Here is a 13,835-nt window from a genome sequence, read left to right as displayed (position 1 = left end):
CTTGGTTGGTGGGTGAGGGGTCTTCTTCACATAACCTAAGTGTGTTTCTTTTCACTATTTTAGTGTTTGGCACATCACGGACGTATGTGCACACATCAAAATGATATATTGCAAAAATACCTATCCCTTCTATCTCTTCAGGTTTTGGGCCTTATTCTGTTGCAGGCACCTGGCCCACCCACACAAGTGAGGTATCCTTTTTATCGGGAGACTTGGGGGAATGCTGGGTGGAAGGAAATTTGTGGCTCCTCTCAGATTCCAGAACTTTCTGCCACAGAAATGAGAGGAAAAAGTGTTTTTTTGGCCAAATTTTGAGGTTTGCAAAGGATTCTGGGTAACAGAACCTGGTCCGAGCCCCGCAACTCACCTCTCCTTGGATTCCCCTAGGTCTCTAGTTTTCAGAAATGCACAGGTTTGGTAGGTTTCCCTAGGTGCCGGCTGAGCTACAGGCCAAAATCCACAGGTAGGCACTGTTTTCTTCCAAAATTTTGGTTGTGTCCACGTTGCGCTTTGGGGCGTTTCCTGTCGCGGGCGCTAGGCCTACCCACACAAGTGAGGTATCATTTTTATCGGGAGACGTGGGGGAACGCTGGGTGGAAGGAAATTTGTGGCTCCTCTCAGATTCCAGAACTTTCTGCCACAGAAATGTGAGGAACATGTGTTTTTTTAGCCAAATTTTGAGGTTTGCAAAGGATTCTGGGTAACAGAACCTGGTCCGAGCCACACAAGTCACCCCTCCTTGGATTCCCCTAGGTCTCTAGTTTTCAGAAATGCACAGGTTTGGTAGGTTTCCCTAGGTGGCGGCTGAGCTAGAGGCCAGAATCTACAGGTAGTCACTTTGCTAAAAACAGCTCTGTTTTCTGTGATATGTCCAAGTTGTGTTTTGGGGCATATCCTGTCGCGGGCGCTAGGCCTACCCACACAAGTGAGGTATCATTTTTATCAGGAGACGTGGGGGAACGCTGGGTGGAAGGAAATTTGTGGCTCCTCTCAGATTCCAGAACTTTCTGCCACAGAAATGTGAGGAACATGTGTTTTTTTAGCCAAATTTTGAGGTTTGCAAAGGATTCTGGGTAACAGAACCTGGTCCGAGCCACACAAGTCACCCCTCCTTGGATTCCCCTAGGTCTCTAGTTTTCAGAAAAGCACAGGTTTGGTAGGTTTCCCTAGGTGGCGGCTGAGCTAGAGGCCAAAATCTACAGGTAGTCACTTTGCTAAAAACAGCTCTGTTTTCTGTGATATGTCCACGTTGTGTTTTGGGGCATATCCTGTCGCGGGCGCTAGGCCTACCCACACAAGTGAGGTATCATTTTTATCGGGAGACGTGGGGGAACGCTGGGTGGAAGGAAATTTGTGGCTCCTCTCAGATTCCAGAACTTTCTGCCACAGAAATGTGAGGAACATGTGTTTTTTTAGCCAAATTTTGAGGTTTGCAAAGGATTCTGGGTAACAGAACCTGGTCCGAGCCACACAAGTCACCCCTCCTTGGATTCCCCTAGGTCTCTAGTTTTCAGAAAAGCACAGGTTTGGTAGGTTTCCCTAGGTGGCGGCTGAGCTAGAGGCCAAAATCTACAGGTAGTCACTTTGCTAAAAACAGCTCTGTTTTCTGTGATATGTCCACGTTGTGTTTTGGGGCATATCCTGTCGCGGGCGCTAGGCCTACCCACACAAGTGAGGTATCATTTTTATCAGGAGACGTGGGGGAACGCTGGGTGGAAGGAAATTTGTGGCTCCTCTCAGATTCCAGAACTTTCTGCCACAGAAATGTGAGGAACATGTGTTTTTTTAGCCAAATTTTGAGGTTTGCAAAGGATTCTGGGTAACAGAACCTGGTCCGAGCCACACAAGTCACCCCTCCTTGGATTCCCCTAGGTCTCTAGTTTTCAGAAATGCACAGGTTTGGTAGGTTTCCCTAGGTGGCGGCTGAGCTAGAGGCCAAAATCTACAGGTAGTCACTTTGCTAAAAACAGCTCTGTTTTCTGTGATATGTCCACGTTGTGTTTTGGGGCATATCCTGTCGCGGGCGCTAGGCCTACCCACACAAGTGAGGTATCATTTTTATCGGGAGACGTGGGGGAACGCTGGGTGGAAGGAAATTTGTGGCTCCTCTCAGATTCCAGAACTTTCTGCCACAGAAATGTGAGGAACATGTGTTTTTTTAGCCAAATTTTGAGGTTTGCAAAGGATTCTGGGTAACAGAACCTGGTCCGAGCCACACAAGTCACCCCTCCTTGGATTCCCCTAGGTCTCTAGTTTTCAGAAATGCACAGGTTTGGTAGGTTTCCCTAGGTGGCGGCTGAGCTAGAGGCCAAAATCTACAGGTAGTCACTTTGCTAAAAACAGCTCTGTTTTCTGTGATGTGTCCACGTTGTGTTTTGGGGCATATCCTGTCGCGGGCGCTAGGCCTACCCACACAAGTGAGGTATCATTTTTATCGGGAGACGTGGGGGAACGCTGGGTGGAAGGAAATTTGTGGCTTCTCTCAGATTCCAGAACTTTCTGCCACAGAAATGTGAGGAACATGTGTTTTTTTAGCCAAATTTTGAGGTTTGCAAAGGATTCTGGGTAACAGAACCTGGTCCGAGCCACACAAGTCACCCCTCCTTGGATTCCCCTAGGTCTCTAGTTTTCAGAAATGTACAGGTATGGTAGGTTTCCCTAGGTGGCGGCTGAGCTAGAGGCCAAAATGTACAGGTAGTCACTTTGCTAAAAACAGCTCTGTTTTCTGTGATATGTCCACGTTGTGTTTTGGGGCATATCCTGTCGCGGGCGCTAGGCCTACCCACACAAGTGAGGTATCATTTTTATCGGGAGACGTGGGGGAACGCTGGGTGGAAGGAAATTTGTGGCTCCTCTCAGATTCCAGAACTTTCTGCCACAGAAATGTGAGGAACATGTGTTTTTTTAGCCAAATTTTGAGGTTTGCAAAGGATTCTGGGTAACAGAACCTGGTCCGAGCCACACAAGTCACCCCTCCTTGGATTCCCCATGGTCTCTAGTTTTCAGAAATGCACAGGTTTGGTAGGTTTCCCTAGGTGGCGGCTGAGCTAGAGGCCAAAATCTACAGGTAGTCACTTTGCTAAAAACAGCTCTGTTTTCTGTGATATGTCCACGTTGTGTTTTGGGGCATATCCTGTCGCGGGTGCTAGGCCTACCCACACAAGTGAGGTATCATTTTTATCGAGAGACGTGGGGGAACGCTGGGTGGAAGGAAATTTGTGGCTCCTCTCAGATTCCAGAACTTTCTGCCACAGAAATGTGAGGAACATGTGTTTTTTTAGCCATATTTTGAGGTTTGCAAAGGATTCTGGGTAACAGAACCTGGTCCGAGCCCCGCAAGTCACCCCTCCTTGGATTCCCCTAGGTCTCTAGTTTTCAGAAATGCACAGGTTTGGTAGGTTTCCCTAGGTAGGTGGCGGCTGAGCTAGAGGCCAAAATCTACAGGTAGTCACTTTGCTAAAAACAGCTCTGTTTTCTGTGATATGTCCACGTTGTGTTTTGGGGCATATCCTGTCACGGGCGCTAGGCCTACCCACACAAGTGAGGCATCATTTTTATCGGGAGACGTGGGGGAACGCTGGGTGGAAGGAAATTTGTGGCTCCTCTCAGATTCCAGAACTTTCTGCCACAGAAATGTGAGGAACATGTGTTTTTTTAGCCAAATTTTGAGGTTTGCAAAGGATTCTGCGTAACCGAACCTGGTCCGAGCCACACAAGTCACCCCTCCTTGGATTCCCCTAGGTCTCTAGTTTTCAGAAATGCACAGGTTTGGTAGGTTTCCCTAGGTGGCGGCTGAGCTAGAGGCCAAAATCTACAGGTAGTCACTTTGCTAAAAACAGCTCTGTTTTCTGTGATATGTCCACGTTGTGTTTTGGGGCATATCCTGTCGCGGGCGCTAGGCCTACCCACACAAGTGAGGTATCATTTTTATCGGGAGACGTGGGGGAACGCTGGGTGGAAGGAAATTTGTGGCTCCTCTCAGATTCCAGAACTTTCTGCCACAGAAATGTGAGGAACATGTGTTTTTTTAGCCAAATTTTGAGGTTTGCAAAGGATTCTGGGTAACAGAACCTGGTCCGAGCCACACAAGTCACCCCTCCTTGGATTCCCCTAGGTCTCTAGTTTTCAGAAATGCACAGGTTTGGTAGGTTTCCCTAGGTGGCGGCTGAGCTAGAGGCCAAAATCTACAGGTAGTCACTTTGCTAAAAACAGCTCTGTTTTCTGTGATGTGTCCACGTTGTGTTTTGGGGCATATCCTGTCGCGGGCGCTAGGCCTACCCACACAAGTGAGGTATCATTTTTATCGGGAGACTTGGGGGAACATAGAATAGCAAAACAAGTGTTATTGCCCCTTGTCTTTCTCTACATTTATTCCTTCCAAATATAGGGGTGTGTGTAAAAAAGACATCTATTTGAGAAATTCCCTGTAATTCACGTGCTACTATGGTCACCCTGGAATTCAGAGATGTGCAAATAACCACTGCTCCTCAACACCTTATCTTGTGCCCTTTTTGGAAATGCAAAGGTTTTCTTGATAGCAATTTTTTACTCCTTATATTTCAGCAAATGAATTACTGTATACCCGGTATAGAATGAAAACGCACTGCAGGGTGCAGCTCATTTATTGGCTCTGGGTTCCTCGGGTTCTTGATGAACCTACAAACCCTATATATCTCCGCAACCAGAGGAGTCCAGCAGACGTAACGGTATATTGCTTTCGATAATCTGACATTGCAGGGAAAAGTTACAGAGTAAAAAGTAGAGAAAAATTGATGTTTTTTTCACCTCAATTTCAATATTTTTCTTTTTCAGCTGTTATTTTCTGTAGGAAACCCTTGTAGGATCTACACAAATGACCCCTTGCTGAATTCAGAATTGTGTCTACTTTTCAGAAATGTTTAGGTTTCTGGGATCCAGCATTGGTTTCATGACCATTCCTGTCACTGACTGGAAGGAGGCTGAAAGCACAAAAAATTGCACAAATGGGGTATGCCCCAGTAAAATGCCAAAATTGTGTTGAAAAATTGGGTTTTCTGATTCAAGTCTGCCTGTTCCTGAAAGCTGGGAAGCTGCTGAGTTTAGCACCGCAAACCCTTTGTTGATGCCATTTTCAGGGGAAAAACCAAAAGCCTTCTTCTGCAGCCCCTTTTTCCAATTTTTTTGAAAAAAACTAAATTTTCACTGTATTTTGGCCAATTTCTTGGCCTCCTTCAGGGGAACCCACAAAGTCTGTGTACCTTTAGAATCCCTAGGATGTTGGAAAAAAAGGACGCAAATTTGGCTTGGTTAGCTTATGTGGACAAAAAGTTATGAGGGCCTAAGCGCGAACTGCCCCAAATAGGCAAAAAAAGGCCTGGCACAGGAGGGGGAAAAGGCCTGGCAGCGAAGGGGTTAAAGGGAGCTTTACTAGCATGTGAAAGACTGCTCACATGTACACATAAACATTAATTGTCAACACCAAAAAAAAAAGAAGCATTTTCTAAAACAAAAATATCAAATTAGTAAAAAAAAGCATATTATAACTTATAATAATGTCACAAAAACGGCAATATGGCTTGATATGTAAAACAAACATCAAGTCATCTGCTACACTGTGGATTTCAGGCAGTTCACGAAATGGTCACACAATGTTTACCTGCCAATAAAACAGAAGCATTTGCAATGCAATGGATCTCACGTTTCCTCCAGTTACAGCTATTTGCATTTGAGGGCCGGCATTTAGGGGGTCATTCCGACCCTGGCGGTCATAGACCGCCAGGGCCGGGGACCGCGGATGCACCGCCAACAGGCTGGCGGTGCATCCAGGCCAATTCTGACCGCGGCGGTAAAGCCGCGGTCAGAAAAGGGAAACCGGCGGTTTCCCGCCGGTTTTCCCCTGGCCTGAGGAATCCTCCATGGCGGCGCTGCAGGCAGCGCCGCCATGGGGATTCCGACCCCCTTCCCGCCAGCCTGGTTCTGGCGGTTTTGACTGCCAGAACCTTGCTGGCGGGAACGGGTGTCGTGGGGCCCCTGGGGGCCCCTGCAGTGCCCATGCCAATGGCATGGGCTCTGCAGGGGCCCCCTAACAGGGCCCCACAAAGATTTACAGTGTCTGCATAGCAGACACTGAAAATCGCGACGGGTGCAACTGCACCCGTCGCACCCTTTCCACTCCGCCGGCTCCATTGGGAGCCGGCATCCTCGTGGAAGGGGGTTTCCCACTGGGCAGGCGGGCGGCCTTCTGGCGGTCGCCCGCCGGCCCAGCGGGAAACTCAGAATTACTGCGGCGGTCTTTTGACCGCGCTGCGGTATTCTGTCGGGGGAACTTTGGCGGGCGGCCTCCGCCGCCCGCCGAAGTCAGAATGACCCCCTTAGTTTTCTGTATCAGTCATTTACATCGAGTAAAATACACTAATGTGAACAACAGAGGAAGAGAAAAACAAAAAAGTGTCACAAAGGGAGAAAGCAGTAAGCTGATGGAGGAGGGAGTGGTTGTAAACGGAATAAAGAGGCCGAGATGGGTTGTTTCTAAGGAGAGTTTTGGGCACTGGTATGTTTTTATTTACAAATTCCGCACTGGTTCAGTGGTAAGTTCCGGTCTCTGTGCATCCCATGTTTGCAAAGGGATCGGAATTGAGAGGGGTTTGATAATTATCTCATCTTTATAGTATTCCCTTGATAAATTATAAAAGTCAAACAGGTCAAATTTATCAAGGAACAATGCCCGTGATTGGTCAATACATGCTGATTTGGGTGCTGTAAGTACCCAAATCCGTATGTTATACCTAAAAACCTTTTAATCAGGAGATATTTGTCGCAACTGATGAGAAAAATTTAAAATGTAGATCTGGCACTGCTAGAGCAAGTGCTTTAATTAGAAATTATTAATGAGTTTTTATGTAATTTGAATAATGAATTTTGTAGAAATTGAATAACATAGAGAAAAATAATGCACACGTTTGAAAATGTGACCTCAGAGAATGGCCATCAATGTTGACAAAATGTACTCATTGATGATAAATACTTATGAAATATTGAAAATGTATTGGATTAATGTAGTAATATGTCATATTAAGGGTTACAAAGTATGCTCAAGTTTTATTAAGTGTGGGCCTTAACTTAGCGCATGTCTTGGCCTAGTTTTGCCAGGCCTCATGTAAAAGCTGTATTTCTTAGCGGTTAATAAAGATGCCGACAGAGTGAACTAAACTGTGAAATGTCCATTGTCTTGTTAAAAATGCTTAACATAAGTTTTTCGTGAGAACAGACTAACAGGAGATGATGTTCCCGCTAGAGTAACAGTTTGTGTGTAATATGTGTGAGATGTACTTTCCCAGGACAAGAACAATGATGACACTGACTGGAGCTGAAGATGCAAAAATATTGTTACCTGACGAGCCGGATAAGGAGGACTTCGTAAAGTGAACCAATCAACTTCATGAGAAGAGTGAAATATTAGAATTCATAGATTTGGTATAGAAATATTATTGGGTAAAGTATAAACGTACGATTAACTGACCAATAGGGAATTAGGGGATAGTTTACGTGACTTTGATATAACAACGTGACAGGGGAGAATTGCTCAGAGATACTTTAGGAGAGAGACTAGAGACTAGAGATTTTTGAGACATTGGAGAGAAGGGATTCAAAATTCATCTGTCATTGGGCTCATACTCTCTGACTGAGAGCCTGATGTTTTGCTGATCGTTTGATGACCTGAGGACGAAGAATTATTCTATTTGCTGACCCATACCGTGGATAGATAGATATGATGAAATGTAACTGTTATGCATTTTATGCCTTTTCTTTCTAGGTACCAGCTGTGCTGTTTTGATAGACCCATCACTAGATGTTTTCTAAATTTGTGTTCTAAATTGCTTTGCATGAAGCCCAACATTCTGATGCTAATCTGACGTCAGTTGAGCGCACACAAATTGACTGACAATTACAGGAACTAATGTTTGACGTGTTATCTTGCTGAATTCTATGTATGTCATATCATTATTGCAACTGATTCTGCTATTGACTTGCACTGTAGCATTAGAATGTGTTGTGATTCAAGCTTGCATTTCTTTCGCCGCTTTGGACAACCAGTATTGTTCTTATATGTGTTTCATTTGATTTTGAGATTAATCAACATGACTTTAGTATTGTTAATATAAGGGAAATAAAAGTACTAAACTTTACTAAAGGTGAGGTTATTCATGACTGAGAGATCATGGTGCGCGACATTTACTGAATCCATTGATTATTGATAACTAATGATTGTTGATTATTTTGAACTGACTATTGATTATGTATTGGAGCTATGGTAAGAACTTCTTAAACAAGTGAAAAGGTTCATCGACCTAATCGCGTCCCCTTGTAAGTTTACTTATTAAGGTCTGACGCGCTAACAGCGCAAATTTCAGCATTGACCTCCACTCTCACGAGATCATAGTTGTAAGGCTAGTTTCAGGGTGTTAGGAAACAGAAAAAGAATGCTGGACTCAGACAGTTCTCAGGGGCAAGGGAATGCTGTGAAATGGACTAGAGTACACAACACAGAATTCTATTTACCTGTATCTGCTTGCAGCGTTTAAGAGCCTGCAATGTTTTTGCAATATAGAACGCTGTTCAGGCAGGAGTAGAAAACAAAGAGCACTTCAATTCGTAGGCTTCCAGGACATTTCTGCAGAAGATATGCATGCTAGATTACAGAGCTTTATTATATTAGATGAAGAGACCTTTAAAACTTAAATCTCTTCCTGTATAATTCAAAGTCTACTCTTGCATCTGTCATACAAGTGAAAAAGCAAAGGTGTGTATACGATTGCTCAGCAATATGCAGAAGAAACACTGTTCATACTCTCAGTTACAAGGTGGTGATTTTCAGATTCATGGGAAGATCCTGTAGCTTTCTATATTTTGGACGGAAATAAAGTACTACAGCAGTGTACGAGGGGCCCATTTGGTTATATGTGAACAGTGCTCAAAACCAAGTCGACTTGTGTATTTCATGTTGAAACTTTTTATTTTCATATATATATATATCTCCTTTGTTATGATTAAGTCTCAGTCTTTCACAGTAATGAATTTCTCCTTTCTTGTTTTTCAGGTGTCCTTCAGGGTATCGCCTGGCGTGGTCTTCCTCGGTATGGAGGTCCAGCGGTGTCAGGATTTGAGACAGAGCGATGTGGGGAAGGAAAAAAATAAAGGTAAGTCGCAGATTCCTCACATTGGGGTCGTAAGAGTTTTAGGGGAAAAGGGAGGGCGGTGAGGTGAAGGGAACTGCAGGGTGTCCAACCACCTGTTTCGAGGGTTCACCCTTTGATCTTAGGTTCCCTCTCGGCACTTCCCCAGGTCGTGTCCGTCTCCTCTTTCCTCGTTTACGGCTTCTGGGCGTCTCCCTGGCGATGCGCGTTCCTTCGGTCAGTCTTCCGTCTCCTTCCTCTCGCCGCGCGTTCCTAGTCCGTCTTTTGTTTTCGTGGAAACCCAGTCACCTGGGTTTCCCGAGGTTTCTGTTTCCGAGTGAGACTGCAGAGTGCCTCCGGTGCACTCCGTTTCTGAACTGTCCGGCTTTCGTGGAACCGAGGATGAAGCAGCCCGGTTACACATTCCTCCCCTAGAGAGGGACTGTTGGAGTTCCGTGCTCATGGGGTATCGTGATAAATAGTCCGATGTACATTGTTGAGCCCCTGGGATGTGACGCACCTGAAAGGAAATGGTTTGCAGCTCCATAAACCAGCACAAAATGCGGGAATTGGTAATTATGCGCCGAGATAACCAAGTGAGGGGTGCGTGGTCAGAATATAGAGTGAATTGATGTCCTAGAAGTAGTATTGAAGATTTTCAATGGCCCATTTTATGGCTAAGAACTCCCTCTCAATTATAGGATAACGTTGCTCACGTGGTAAGAGCTTTCGGCTAATGAACACAATGGGGTGATTATGGTCATATTCATCTTTTTGAAAAAGAACGGCTCCTATACCAATGTCAGAAGCATCCGTTTGTAGGTGGAAAGGTTTACCGAAGTCGGAGCGATGTAGTAAATGTTCGGTGGTGAGACGTTTTTGGAGAGTGTAGTAACTTTTGAGCTGGGTTGGCATTAGGGAAGCTATTTTCGTCGGTTGTCCCTTCCTCAACAGATCGGTTAAGGGGAGACTTTTTTGGAGAGTGTAGTAACTTTTGAGCTGGGTTGGCGTTAGGGAAGCTATTTTCGTCGGTTGTCCCTTCCTCAACAGATCGGTTAAGGGGTCGGCCAAGGTAGAATAGTGGGGTATAAAACTTCTATAGTACCCCACGAGCCCAAGGAAGGAGCGTACCTCTTTTTTAGTGGATGGGATAGGTATCTGTAGGATGGCTTCTATTTTACTCCTTTGAGGTTTAATTTGACCCTTTCCTATTTCGTATCCTAGGTACGGAGTTTCATTGCAGGCAAGATGGCACTTCGCGGGATTCACAGTGAGGCCTGTGATATGTAACAAGGATAATATTGAGTTCAGGTGGGTGAGGTGTCCTTCCCAGGATTCACTATAGACTACTTTATCATCTAAGTATGCACCAGCATATTTACTGTGGGGCCACAATAGGTGGTCCATAAGTCTTTGAAATGTTGCGGGTGCGTCATGTAACCCGAAGGGTAGCACGGTGAAGTGGTAAAGACCTGAGGGTGTAGAGAAGGCTGTTTTTTCTTGGTCATCCCATGCTAGAGGAATCTGCCAATAACCCTTTGTCAGGTCCAGAGTGGACATATAACGGTCTTTCCCCAACCGTTCTAGCAGTTCATCCACTCTGGGAGTCGGATCGGTGTGAAAATGGGATATAGCGTTCAACTGCCTGAAATCTATACAAAAACGAACCAAGCCGTCTGGTTTTGGCCCCAAGACAACTGGAGAGCACCATGGGCTTACCGAGGGCCCTATTATGCCCATTTGCAACATTTTCTCTACCTCCTGTTCGACTAAATGCCTTCGAGCCTCTGGGATCCGGTATGGCCGAAGGTGCATGACCTTTCCGTCGGGGGTCCTAATATGATGCATGATCATACTGGTTCCTCCGGGTTTCGAGGAGAAGAATCCTGTGTGCTGGTGAAGGAGGGAAGAGAGTTATTCTTGTTGATCTGATAGTGGTGAGGGATTTTTCTGAGGTTTATCACAACCTTGGTTGGGATCTGTGGGGCATAGTTCGATATTTAATTCCTTGGTCGGGGTCACAAAGAACCCCGTGGATACCGAGGGAATGGAGGGGTCTGGGTCTTCCCATTTTTTTAACAAATTGATATGATAGATTTGTGTCTTTCTAGGAGTGTCCGATAGTCCAACTTTATAGGTAACCGGTGTTATAGCGCTCACGACTCTATAGAGCCCTTGCCATTTGGCTAATAACTTATTGTCCGAGCTGGGGAGTAGTATAAGGACCCGATCCCCTGGTTGTAACTGTCTTAACTTGGTGCCTTGGTCGTAGTAATGTTTCTGTTTTTCCTGGGCTTTCTCAAGATGGGAGCGTACATCTTCCCAAACTGTCTGTATTTGGGACTTTAGCTCTTCGGTGTATTCTAATACGGGTTTTTCACCTCCTTCTTCCTCTTCCCACAGTTCTGCTGCCATACCTAGGAGGGTTCGTGGTTGTCTCCCAAAGACCAATTGGAAAGGACTATGGCCTGTAGAAGCCTGGACATGAGTCCTTATGGCGTACAAAACTAAAGGGAGCTTCTTATCCCAGTCCCTTCCGGATTCGGAAATGGTCTTTTTCAAAATGGACTTTAGGCTACAGTTATACCTCTCTACCAAATTGTCTGTTTGTAGATGGTACACAGATGTCCTTAGATGTTTAACTCCGATTATCTGACAAATTTGTGACATTCAATTCGACATAAAGGGGGTCCTTTGGTCGGTCAGGATTTCCTTCGGAAACCCTACCCGTGAAAAAAACCCAATAATAGCATGGGCCACGTTCTTGGTCATCATGCTGGAAAGGGGTATGGCTTCTGGATATCGGGTAGCATAGTCCACTAGAACCAGAATGTAGGTGTAACCTTTGGATGAAGGAGTGAGGGGTCCTACTAAATCCATTCCCACCCTTGAGAAGGGTATATAAATGATGGGTAGTGGGTATAGGGGTGCTTTCCTCTTGGGTCTGTGGTCTGTCATTAGGCATCTAGGACACTGTATATAAAAGCGCCGAATGTGGGCTTATACCCCAGGCCAGTAAAAATGGCGTAAAACATACTTTTCAGTTTTTTCCTTGCCAAAATGTACCCCTCCAATTTGACTGTGCGCTAAGTGGAGTGCTTGGACACTTTAGGTTCGGAAGTGACCAACTGACTCTTTTCTTAGTTGTTGACATTTGCGACTCGGTATAGGAAACCTTTCTGTATTACAAAGTAGGGACCCACCTCTCCAGTAATCCCAGGCTTAGCTGTCTTCCAGGCGTTTTGGAGAGTAGAGTCTTCCCGCTGGCTACTGCGAAAAGGGGGTAAGGAAGTAACAGCTATGGTTCGTGGACTCACCGGTTCCTCTTTTCCCTCTTTTCCCTGATACCATTTCTTTATTTCTGTTTTCTATTTCCTACTCGGTTTCTATTTATTTCGTCCCTGGTTTATGGGGCTTTCCGAGAATGGTGCCTCCTCCCACCATAACTCCAATTGGGTCTTATCTGAGATACTACTCAACAAGTCAGGTAAATGGATATAGTCCGTGACCACAATACATTCCTCCACTAAATGGTCAAGGACTCCCATATCCATTGTATCATATCATCCCTCCCACTCAAGGGTCACAGAAACCACTGGATATTCTCTTAAGTCCCCATGGATGCAACAGATAGAGACGACGCCCGCCCGAACAACCGACTAGCTACATACAGAATCTACCAGCGCTGTGATTTCATGGCCATTAAGGTTTATGCTTTTCGTATAGGAGGTATTTTCCTTCCCTGTATACCAGACTCTTCCCCTGGTGATACACAGTATACTTCTTACCTCATTAAGAGTGTACTGATAATTCAGTACATAATGCTCATCGTAATTGTGCAAAACATAAATACCCAGGTATCTGATAGGGTGCTAGGCATGGTGCGGTGCCCGCATATCCTCTGGCAATACCAATTCCGAGGTACTGAACAGGAGTGCCTCTGATTTTGCATTATTTACCCAATATCCCCCCCAATTCTGTAAATTCCTTAATCTTATCCAAAGCAACTCTCATATTGGATGCCTCAGCTGCCAAATACAAAATCATATCATCTGCAAAAATCTTTAGTTTGGGCGCACCTTGCAAAGGCGGTGTGATCAGAGCATCTTGGCGCACTGCCACTGCTAAGGGTTCTATAAAAAATGCAAGTAGCACCGGAAACATTGGGCACCCCTGGCCCATCCTCCGAGAAATTTAAACTTTCCCTGCTACTCGTGCATTCATCATGACAGTTGCTTCAGTTTTCCTATAAAGATTCAGAAGCAGGCCCACCAGTTTATGAGGAAACTTTAATATGATCAAGAGAGTAAATAATACTTCCCATTGGACTAGGTCGAACGTCTTTTCCACGTCCAGTATTATAAAGGCTGCTGTGGTCTTAGTCTTACTAAAGTAGTCTATTGACTGTATTAAAAATTTGTATTGGCGGACGTTGCTCACCCTGGGAGGAATCCACACTGATCTGTGTGGAGCCTGAGCTAGTGGAGTAATCCTAGCTGCAGTTATTCTTGAAAATATTTTATAACCATTGTTAAGGAGACTTATAAGCCGGTAGTAACCCATCTTGTCCAGCGACTTATCTTTCTTTAAAAATAAAAATGATACAATCACTGCTGTACAAAAGGTAGTTGGCACCTCACCCCAATTTAGTATTTCATTACATAATATAACTAAGATGGGTGC

This window comes from Pleurodeles waltl, chromosome 6 (assembly GCF_031143425.1).
Source record: "Pleurodeles waltl isolate 20211129_DDA chromosome 6, aPleWal1.hap1.20221129, whole genome shotgun sequence".
NCBI classification, from domain to species: Eukaryota; Metazoa; Chordata; class Amphibia; order Caudata; family Salamandridae; genus Pleurodeles; species Pleurodeles waltl.
Note: the sequence above shows the minus strand (reverse complement) of the source record.